The sequence below is a fragment of the Octodon degus genome, unplaced genomic scaffold (assembly GCF_000260255.1).
Source record: "Octodon degus isolate 3935 unplaced genomic scaffold, OctDeg1.0 scaffold00017, whole genome shotgun sequence".
Taxonomy (NCBI): Eukaryota; Metazoa; Chordata; class Mammalia; order Rodentia; family Octodontidae; genus Octodon; species Octodon degus.
In genome coordinates this window covers 12,579,377-12,590,903 of record NW_004524593.1, presented here as the reverse complement: position 1 = coordinate 12,590,903, position 11,527 = coordinate 12,579,377, and positions in this window count along the sequence as shown.

Here is an 11,527-nt window from a genome sequence, read left to right as displayed (position 1 = left end):
TAAAACAGGATAAATTTGAGTCCTTTGCTGGTAAATGGATGCAACTAGAGAACGTACTCTGCAGTGAAATAAATCAAATCCACATATGCAAACATTGTATTGTCTGCTTAGTGTTAGAACCTGAAAGAGAAAAATGGAATCTGAAGGGTACAATAGATACTGGGAAAAAGTAATGAGCTTATCCAAGAGGAAAGAGTTACTGAGTTGAGGAGAACAGGAGAGGGAGTGGGAGAAAGGGATTTATCTATGTGTAAAAACAGGATGGTTTGGACAACTGTACTATGCATTCATGTTGGTCTATGGAAAGGAGCAGTTAATGCTTAATCTGTTTTGCCTCCTTTTTTCAATTGTTTGTCTTTTTTCTCTTCTTAATTTCTTATACAGTTCTTTCTTTTTTCTTCTAATTTTATGTATGCATGTATGTATGTATGTATGTATGTATCTTGTAATATGAATAACTGGTTGGAAGACAACACTATATATTATAACAAATACTGTGAAATTCATATTATTTTGTTAAGTGAAAATCTGTATCACTTGTACTTTTCTCTGTTTTAATGTTAATTTGTATTCACTTTTAAAAATAAAAAATAAAAAGCTATGGTCATTAAAAGAATAAAATAAAATAAAATTAGTGCTTTCCTGGCAAGAAAACAAAAGAAATACCAGGCTGGGATGTCACTCAAAGGTCTTTGTAAAATGTGATTTTCTATTTGGGTTCATTTCTGCTCTGCCATCATTCAGAAAATATTAGCAATTGACTAAATGGCCAATGTGCCCAATTAATTTAATAAAGAAAGGGTCTCCATAAAATTGAGGTGATTTTTTTCTGGTATTTAATACACAAGAATTTATCTTAGAAATAAAGCAAGTCTGCCTCAGTAACTATTGACATAGGAGAAATGCATTGATGTAACTTCTTAGGTTTTTCAAAAGCCAAATATAAGTAAACTTCAGTGTGTGTGTGTGTGTGTGTGTGTGTGTGTGTGTGTGTGTGTGTGTGTTGGAGAGAGGGAGAGAGACAGACAGAGTGCAATAGAAAATGCTCCCAAGACCGTAAGAGAAGAGCTAAGTGCCACTGTCACAGCCCCAGCAGCCTCCAAATTACTTTAATAGCCTTTCCTCAGGTACTCACTGGCATCCCTGGGGATTATTCTCTGCTAAATCTGCATAATAATGAAAAATATTCAATAGTAATGTTCTCAGCCAAGAGAAGCAATTAGCTAAAATTGCTTTATTCTTTGTGGTCAAACATAAACATTTCTTAAAAGATCCTTCTTTTAATTAAAGCTTTTCGCCAACATCACACTACTATTTCATTTTGCCAAGGACCCAGCTCCAATTGTAAGTGTTTGGTGGTGAGTGTCGGACAGTGTGAACCGCAAGGGGGAATTTTGGTGGAGTGTCACAGGATTCTGCCTCCCGTCACACTGAAGTCTGTTGCTGGCATGATACCACTAGTATGATAAGGTGTGATGAAAAATACACTTGATGCTGAAAACTTGTTTTCAATTTTAATATGCTAAAAGACACACTGTCATTATTCCTCTCAAAATACTCACTCTTACTCGATCATGCTTACTCTTGCGTTTTTGCCACTTCATGAGGCAGTTCTCGAAGTCTTCTTTCATAAGTATAATTATCAATGCAGAGTGGCTGTCTTGATGTCCTCGGTCCATTCAAAGCATTTACCTTTCATGGTCTTTTTGATTTGGGGAAGGAACTAGGAGTCTCGAAGTGCCAGATCCTGTGACTAAGGTAGATGGCATCACACTGTAAAGATTTTACAAACCCACCTTTGCACGGGATGACACTGGGTAACACATTTGCCATGTTTCTGGTCACACCTGGCAAACACATTTACATAAGAGGGCTTTGGAAGCAAGAACTGCTTCAGAAAGCAACAAAGACAATGGGATGAGCATAATCAAAGCAAGAGTGCAGACAGCGGGTCCTCGACTGCAATTCTTTGTTTTAATTTAATCACTCTTTGTACATTTTGACCACACTTTGTGTTATGGTTTGTGTCTAGCTGTCCCCTCAAAATCTCATGTAGTTATGGGGCGGGCTTCTAGAGTTTGTGATTAATTCATGATCTAGTGTTGGGATTACGGGTCTAAGTGCTGCTGGGATTATGAGAGCGAGTACTACACCTGTCCTGGAGCAGGCAGTCTGAAGGCAATATACAGGAGGGAGACAGGCTTGCCTCTGCCTCTGCTGCAGCTGCCACTGCTCCTCCCTTTGCACTCTTGCTGTTCTGCTGTTTTCCACCACTATGAACTGTTGCCCTCTGCCATGTGCCACTCTGCCTTGGAGCCAGCCAACTGAAAGCTTCACAAAACTGTGAGCTGAATAAACCTTTCCTTCCCTAATTTTGGGTATTGGGTATTTTGTCTCAGCAATGAGAGAAGAGTAACCAAGACACTTTGTATTCAGGAAAGGTGTACAGTGATATGAGGGTGCTCCAGGATGGAGTTATTTGGAGACTGCAATCCTAGATAATGTCTTACTGAATTTAGGAAGTACTTTTAAAGTTCTGACTCAAACTTGTAGACGCAAATGTTGATTGACCAACACCTGAGGAAAGATACATCTTCACTGAAGTGAGGTCTTCACATTAAGCCCACAGAAAATAATGTATAGCACCAAGTAAGCAAATCATACTGGATCCTTTGCAGCACCATGGGTTGAAATATTTGCATTCTCATGCCTAGTATATTCTCTCCTGCGTGATGAAATTACATGAGGTGTTGAATTATAACCAAATAATGCCTGGTGAGCGAGGAAAAAACAATAGAAGTTAACTGGACAATTTTTTAGAAATATACCACAGCCAAAACAACATAAAGCAGCCCCTCTCCTCATAGGGAATATCTTAACCAATGGAGCAGTAATATTAAAGACAAAAAGAATAACTCATTTACTTCGGACAGTTCCTGGATTTGTGTGGTCCATTAACCTGCAATTAAGTCATGTGCAAAACCAAAATATGGCAAGTACAGGGGTACATGCCTGTAATCTCACCTACCCACTATGCTAAGACAAGGGGATCACAAGTTCAAGACTAGTCTAGGCAATGTAGCAAGAACCTGTCTCAAAAAGAAGGCTGAGGGTGGTCTTAGCAGAGAGTACAAAAATGTTACCAGTTATACTCTCTAGTCATAATACCATAAAAACAGAATTACAGCATGGAAATTTAAAATCTCTCAAGTAACACTTGTGTCAAAAAGTAATCAAAATAGAATTTTCAGAATAACTAGAAAATGGAGATAATAAGATCACATAAAAATATAACTAGAGCAGAATGAAAGCAAATATATCAAGCAATCATCAAAAAATTAGTAAAAGACTAACTGCTCCTAGGAAGGTGAAAATAATGCATTAATCACTGTGAAAGCAGAGGCTAATACATTAGAAAACAAAAGCATTGAACTAATTCATAAATCAAAACAGTCTCCCTGACAAAAATAGAAAAAGAACTCCAAATCGGAGGTGGGGGAAGTACAATCAGAGAAGAGACAAAGGTAGAGAGAGATCAATGAAAGAAAAATCCTGGCAAGATTATCACGGGGCAAGAAGAAATGTTCTCTGCGCCATCTTTTCAATGACTGCAGTTCCCAGTGTAATTATTTGCTCCCTCTCTTGAATGTTGAGGGGCATTTCTCTTGTCTGTTCCTTGTCCTCATTCCACACGCACATATCATCAAAGGCAGTTCATGCCCCTTTCTTTTTGAAATTATGTCTCTTAAATAGCATTCTTCTTTCTTTTTGATATTTATATTCCCTACTATGAAAAAAAAAGCCACCATCTAATGAATGCTACTCACAGGTCGAACAAGTCCTAAAGGTTTTGTAGTTTTGTAAAATTCACCAAATTCTCCTGACTTTGTGTCTATCTTGTAGATAACAAAACTGATGCTTACAGATCTTAAGGAACCTTTTCAGTGTCACATACCCAGTAATTCAAGTCTAACTCCACCTGCTCCAGAGCTGAGTTCTCCTTGTGATGCTCTACTGCCTCTCCATGGAGGGAGGCAGAGATCACATGCTAAGAACTCTGCACACAGCTGGCAAATTTTGGAGAGGGAAAGCTCAGGTATCGATAAAATCAAGAGCTGTATGATTCAACAACTGGAAATGATTGGCTAATGCTAACTTAAATAACATCCTGAGGGTTCTGTTCAAAGTACTGTATTTGAGAGTTCTAAGAAAAAGTTTTCATTACAGATATAAAGTGTCAAAAGTATAATGGTTCAACTTTTTAGTGCTTGACAGGGAGGAATCATGATAAAAAGATCAATGTGAAATCATTTGATTATAGTAGCAATACCTAACATTTGAAATGCATCCATGCTCTTTCGTATAATAATATCAGAGTCAAGTATATTTATTTGCACATCTGTTATAATTGTTATTGCAAAGGAGAGACACTATTGTCTTATTTTCCAAGAGATATGCACAGAGCAATTTTTTCTCCTGGGAGCTTGTGCAAACCAATATAATATCTAAATTCTTCACATAATATATAAAACAGGAGAAGCCTCTTTGGATTTATATTTTGAAGTCTGAAATGCTGGCACTTTCCCGTTAGGCAACAGTTCTTCAGTCCTATAATCTGGCTCAGAGCTGCTGCTGACTGTAGGTCTAGAGCAGCAGACATGATTTCTCTTTAGGCATCTTCTTTTCCACTGGTGTTTTTCTATTTGTTTGTCCGACCAGGTCATAAAATATCTCATTAATATTGACCTTGACTTTGCAGAAGATTCTAAAAAGGCACAGTTACACCATTGTCTTGCTAAATTCTGGCCCTGTTCTTTGCCAACTACTCACTCATCTTCCAGGTCACACTTATTACCAACCAAAATCATTGGAACATCTTCTGTGTCCTTAACCCGTAGAATCTGTTCCCTTAAATCCTGTAAATCATTAAATGTGGACTGAGCTGTAATAGAGTTTGCTAGTGCAAACCCTTGGCCATTCTTCATATACAAATCCCTCTTAATTGTAAATTGCTGATATCAGTTATGAAATTTTTCCTCAACTCATTGCAGCAGGTAACTTTTTTGAGTCATTGATTTCATTTTATATTTAAAAATTATGAAATATCATCTGTCATAGTCTAATTAAAATTGTGAATAATGTTTTGGAAAAATGGGTCTTTAAAGGAAAAAACTGGGATAACTGATTTCTATGGCTTTCAAAGCTAAAATATATAATATACTAAACCACTTCTAATATTGCTTCTTGTGTTTATCTGTCAGATTAAATTACAGCTTTTATGGATGATTAAATTTTAGTACATTTTCAAAAAAATGTTTTCACATATTTGGAATCAAGGAAATCTTTCCTTGTACAGTTTGTGTGAAAAAATACTTAACGCTTTAATGATTCTCATGTGCTATGTGTCTGTCAGGGTCCTGGCAGGAAGTGGTTGAATTCTCCAAGGGTTAACCAAAAGTTAAATTACAGGTCTGTTTCCAGAGTTGGAGGATTAACTAGATTATGGAGAGACACCCAGGGATTGGTACACAGCTCCCCAACTGTTGCTACCACAGGTAGAAGGGCACACTATTGTTATGTTTTAAGGTGATTCAATACACTTTTGTTCTTACTCTCCTAATGTTGGTAGTAACCTCACATTAGCCAACCTCAGCCACAGTCTGAAGACCTGGGAGAGCAGAGTGGTACATCAGTATAGATCAGCCTACTAGGGAATCTTGCAGGAAAGACAATCATAGAGAATCTCCTTGGGAGCAAAGCAAGTGTGTGGGCATCATACACACTCTATTCCATCAGAGAGACTCAGGTGAAAATAAAAATTTCATATATTCTGAACCTTGATCTTCAGAAATCTAAGTCCTAGATGGGCATGGTGGTGCGTGCCTATAATTCCAGCTCTTGGGAGGTGAACACAGGCGGATCACTACAAGTCCAATCTATGTTGTGAGACCCTGTAGACCCTGTACTAAAATACAAATTAAAACAAAGAAAGAAATCTAAGTCCTAGTAGGGGCTGGCCAGATAGCTCAGTGGAATAAAGAGCCAATTTAGGCAGGCTCAGTGACTAGGGTTTAATCCCTGACATGCTGGCCCCACCCCAGGGCACAGTGAGACTGTGACTGAGATTGGGCATGATGTCACATGCCAGCAATCTCAGCACTTGGGAGGCTGGAAACAGGAGGATCACTATGATTCCAATCTGTATAGTAAGACCCTGTAGACCCTGCACTAAATACATTTTTAAAAAGAAAGAAAGAAATCTAAATCTTACTAATCTCTTTCCAAATCATCCTCCACCTGACTATCTCATAAAGAAGGAAATTTACACGCATGAAGTGGATCCTAAGAAAGATATGTAGTATGTCAACTATTATAAAAACTAGAGTGTCTAGAGTAGAAAAGATTCATGAAAGATGAAAAGAAGAGACCTAGAAAGAAAGGAAAAGGACAAATCTGAAGTGGTCCAGAAAGCAGACATTAGACATGGTAGAAAACTGTGGAGAAGCAGGATTCATCTCAGTGTAAGCAGTAAGTTCCTGATTTCTAGATCTACCCATCAGTGATGTGAATTGCAGTTGGTAAAAGTGCTGTAATTCCCTGTCACAGAATTCAGCCAAGGAGTGGCTGCCATCTGCTGTTGAGGCTGCTGTAGAAGAAATTCCTGCATTTTCAGAAATTGGGCCTGGAGAACACTGTCTTTTCCCTGTTGCCGTAAGATTCTGGCTCAGGGACCTCATACCAGCTCCAAATACACAAAGACCCACTTAAACAAATGCCTATTCTTCACATTGGGGCTGGGAATACCTGAGCACCAGGTATCTTCTCAACTATACTGTCACATAGACATTCAATTATTAATCCTTCCATGCTATTGCTATCTTGAGTACCCCCAAGGGCCCATATGTTGAAGACCCAGTCTTATCGGGAGATGGTGGAACCTTTAGATGGAGTATACTGGGAGGAAATGAGGTCACTGGGGGACAAATCCTTGGAGGAAACATTGGGGACCAGGCCTCTTCCTGTCTCTCTGTCTCCTGGTCACTGTGAAGTGAATAGGCTTCCTCCTCCATGAGCTTTTGTCATGATGTATGGTGATGCCATAAGTCCATAGCACCAGCACCAAGAAACCATGGACTGAAGCCTCCACAGTCATGAGCCAAAGTAAACTCTTTCTCCTTAAAGCTGACTAATAACCTCCAGAAATGAACTTTCAATGTTGCCATTTCTCAAAGAAACTAGCAACTGGTAATCAAACACCCTGCAGCTCACAGTGCTTTTAAATCCTCACAAAACAACAAAATATTAATCAAAACAGTACACTTCTCTACTTAACTTTAGGGCTCATGTTTTTTCTCACTTCTGGGCAAGAACCATGGCCAGAGTAGCTTATCCACAGGCAGGGTAGGGGTCTGCAAAAGGTATGACGCTGCTAGACAGAGGGGCCCAAGCCTTATTCTATGAGGTCTTCAAGAAAAAATGTTCTAATGCTAACACTGGTAACTGTTCATGGTCTATTCAGTGAAAAAAAATCATAAGTGTGTGTTTTCACTCTAAGAGAGTTGAAAAATATACACCCAAAGAAATATGGGGGCCTGCCCATTAGCTCATGTGTTTAAGTGCCTGCTAAAACAAAGCAGTCAGGCTCAGGATGCTGTGGTTTGGTCCCCTAATCCTCAAGACAAACCAGACCTGCCCTGAAAGATCCTGAGTATCCCCCCCAAAAAAGTCCTTCTGCCACTGGGGCCGGGGAGATGGCTCAGTGGAATAAGTGCTTCCCTGGCAAGCACAAGGGCCTGAGTTCAATTCCTGGTTCTGCCAAAAGAAAATAATAATAATAATAATAATAATAATAATAATAATAATAATAATAATAAATAATGGTCATGTATAACTGGTGGAGTTGTAGTTGCTTTCTATTTTCTTCTTTTTTGTTTAATATGTTTTGTAAATAAACATGTACTTTAACAAGAAAAATTATTTTCTGTTATGCTTTTAATTTTCTTTGTCTAAGAAGGAGGCTACATAACTCCTTTGCTAGATAGACAAAACTTAACTATGCAAAACTTGAGTGCCTTGGAAAGTTGACATATCTTTATTTCTTCCATCACTTGGATTCTGACCTAGATAAGAACATAAAGATATTGATTTGACCCTGGGTTGAGGGGTGTCATTTTAAGGACAACTGGGACAGTTTTAAGGGTTATGAACTAAGAAATGACTTCAGTAATAGGACTTCAGTAATTAAGCACAGTGATCCAAGACCGATAATGGAGAATAAAGAACAACTCAAGAAAAACAGAGGCCTAAATAGCTCAGCAGATTAAAGTACCTACTAGCAGGCACAGGGGCCAGGGTTTGATCCTGGACCTGCCATGGCAGCTCCGCCCCAGGGGGGAGGAGTTAAGACAGAGATTGAGCCTGGGCACGGTGGTGTGCACCTGTAATCCCAGCACTTGGGAGGCTGTAAACAGGAAGATCACTACAAGTCTGATCTAGTAGTGAGACCCTGAGAACCCTGTAGACCCTTCCCTAAAATACAGGGAAAAAAAAAAAGAAAGAAAAATAGAGATCTTTAAAACACACACACACGATTAGTTATCTTTTGAGATGAGGCTATACTCCATTCTGTTTCTCAGACTCCCTGATGCAGTTATAACTGAAAATAACTCTTTTATAAAATCCAAAAGTCCCAAGCAGTGAACCAAGGGCAGAGTGGAGGGAGTGCTCAGGCTTGGGGAAGCAATGAGGTATTGTCTCTAAAAATGTTTCCTTTTTTTTTTTTGGTGGTACCAGAAATCAAACTCAGGATGTTGTGCTTGCCAATCAAGCACTAACTCCACTGGGCTATCTCCCCAGGCCTGTCTCTACAAATTTTTTAAAGGAATAATAAGAGATAAGGGTATAACTCAGTGGTGCAACACAGATTTTAGTATGTGCAAGGTCCTGGGTTCAAACCCTAACAATATAAACATAACTATGCTTAAAATACAATTAAATATCTGCATTTTAAAAACTTTCTATGCATTGGCAATGCCATTCTGCCTGAGATACACTGCTAAGAACATCATAAACACTCCATACTGGGGCAGAGGACTTTCCTCTTGGGTCTTGAAGAAAGTAAGCTTTCGTGATGTTTGGTATTTACTCTGTACTGCTCTTACTTTTTGCATTTCCTTCCTTTTGACACCTAGTCTTCTCTTTGTTTTTACATCTGCTTTTTCTGTCTGTTTGTTGTGGGGAAATAAAAAGAAATACAAATCAGCGAGTTACTTGTGTCCCAAAACCTTGTGTCTCAGTTACTTCTCTCTCGTTGCTGGGCCAAAATACCCGATACCCAAAGTTAAGGAAGGAAAGGTTTATTTAGCTCACAGTCTGTGGACATTTCAGTCCATACTCCACTGGCTCCAAGGCATAGTAACACATGGCAAAGGGCAGCAGTTCATGGTGGCAGAAAACAGCAAAACAATTAGAGCAAAAGGGAGGAGCAGCAGCAACAATGGCAACAGAGAGCAAGTCTGTCTCCCTTATGCTGCATTCACACTGTCCGCCCCAGGCCACGTGTCACACTCACACCCACAATGCCAGCACTGGATCAGGAATTAATCACAAACTCTCGAAGCCCACCCATAACTGCATGAGGCTTTGGGGTGACAACTAGACACAAACCGTAACACCTTGCAAAGAACAGATTTCAAGATCAAGAAATTTGTGCTGGTTTGTGTTTATCATTAGTGCATTTCACCTTAACTGGGTTTCATAGTCATACTATTTTTCTCATTTAAAACATTTGCCCCTAAAGTTTCTCAGGTCTTTGAAGAACTTTTCTGTTCTTCTCTTACTCTTTCATTCACATGCAAATTTTCTGCAAATATTAAGGTCTGATCACACAAAAACAAACACTGTCAAAATAGATCTTGTGCACTGTATGTTAGTTTCCAGGTATCTTAGTATATTTTTATCATCTGTGTTATTATGGTTGTATCACTTTGACAGTATGAAGCTAAGCACCTTCTCCATTATGTCTCTCAGGGCCTAAGTTTAATATACCTACACATTTCACAATGTTTGCTCCCCATTTTCATTTATGTGATATTTTTAGTTTTGAAACTCTTTTCATGTAACATTGAATCCTAAGTACAGGGGAAATACTCAGAGTAACAATTCTATTATTGCATACCTCTTCTTCAAGTTGAATGGGATTTATCTCATTTTAACCACAATGATATTTAGACCCAAAAAAAGAGTATTTTGTCATGTAGACTCATAAAAACTCCAGAATTCCAACACTGCAAACAACTGTGAGAAGATAAAAGCACTAGAAATGCTAGAACATGCGTTTTAGAGGAACCCAGTTACAGTCTCCTTAAACAATAAACTTTAAAAAAATTTTTCTTCTAGTACTGTATTCCTTATACATAACAAACTAGAATCAACCTTCTATATAAGATATCAGATAGTTAAAGAAAGTTAACAAATGGTAGTATAATAAGACTGCAGGCTCCTAGGTTTTGTTTCTAATCATACATCTTTGAGCCCGGCTTGTTTAGGAGATTTAGTTGTATAAAGGGACCCATGTGTTTTAAATGAAGTTATTGGTATAATTTCAGTCATTTACCATAAATAGACAAAACCACAAAGTAATTGCAGAAGCAAAGAGAATTTCAAAGGTATCTCCCTTTTGGACACCCTCATATTTCTTTACATATCCCTACTGTATACAGGAGCCCTCTAATAATAAAAATCACTATTATAGATGCAGAGAGCAGACGGGAGGTTACTCAGAGCCTGGAGGATGGAGGACTGAAGGACACAGTGTCAGCTAGACAGGAGTAAATTCAAGGGATCTATTGTGCATCGTGGTGATTATTGCTAATAACAACATACTGTATGCTTGAAAATCACCAAGAAAGTTGATTGTAAGTAATCTCATCACAAAAAATAATAAGTATATAAGGCAATACTTAACATCATTGCTGGATATAGCCTCCCACATTATACACAAATGTCTTGCAGTAAACCATAATTATGACACAGTTTTTACTTGCTAATTTAAAAAAAGCACATGGTGGGCTGGTGAGATGGCTCAGTGGTCTAAAGCACCTACTTAGAACAAGCTAAGCCAAGCAAAGCACAGGGACCGCCGTTCAATCCCCCAGCACCACAAGCCAGCCAGCCCCGCCCCCTGGTGGGCTGAGCTGGCCACACACAAAATTAAATAAACAAATAAATAATTTTTTTAAAAAAGAAAAAAGCACATGTTGGGGCCAGCCAAATAGTTTAGCAAATTAAAGCACCTGCTTAGGCAGATGCAGTAGCCAGGTTCCATCCCCAGGCCTGCTGTGATGGCCCCACCCCTGGGCGGTGCTGAGACAGCAATTGAGACTGGGCGTGGTGGCTCATGCCTGTAACCCCAGCACTTGGGAGGCTGTGAACAGGAGGATCACTACAAGTTCAATCTACGCAGTGAGACCCTGTACACCCTGTACACCCTGTCCTAAATACAAAAAAATAAATAAATAAATAATAT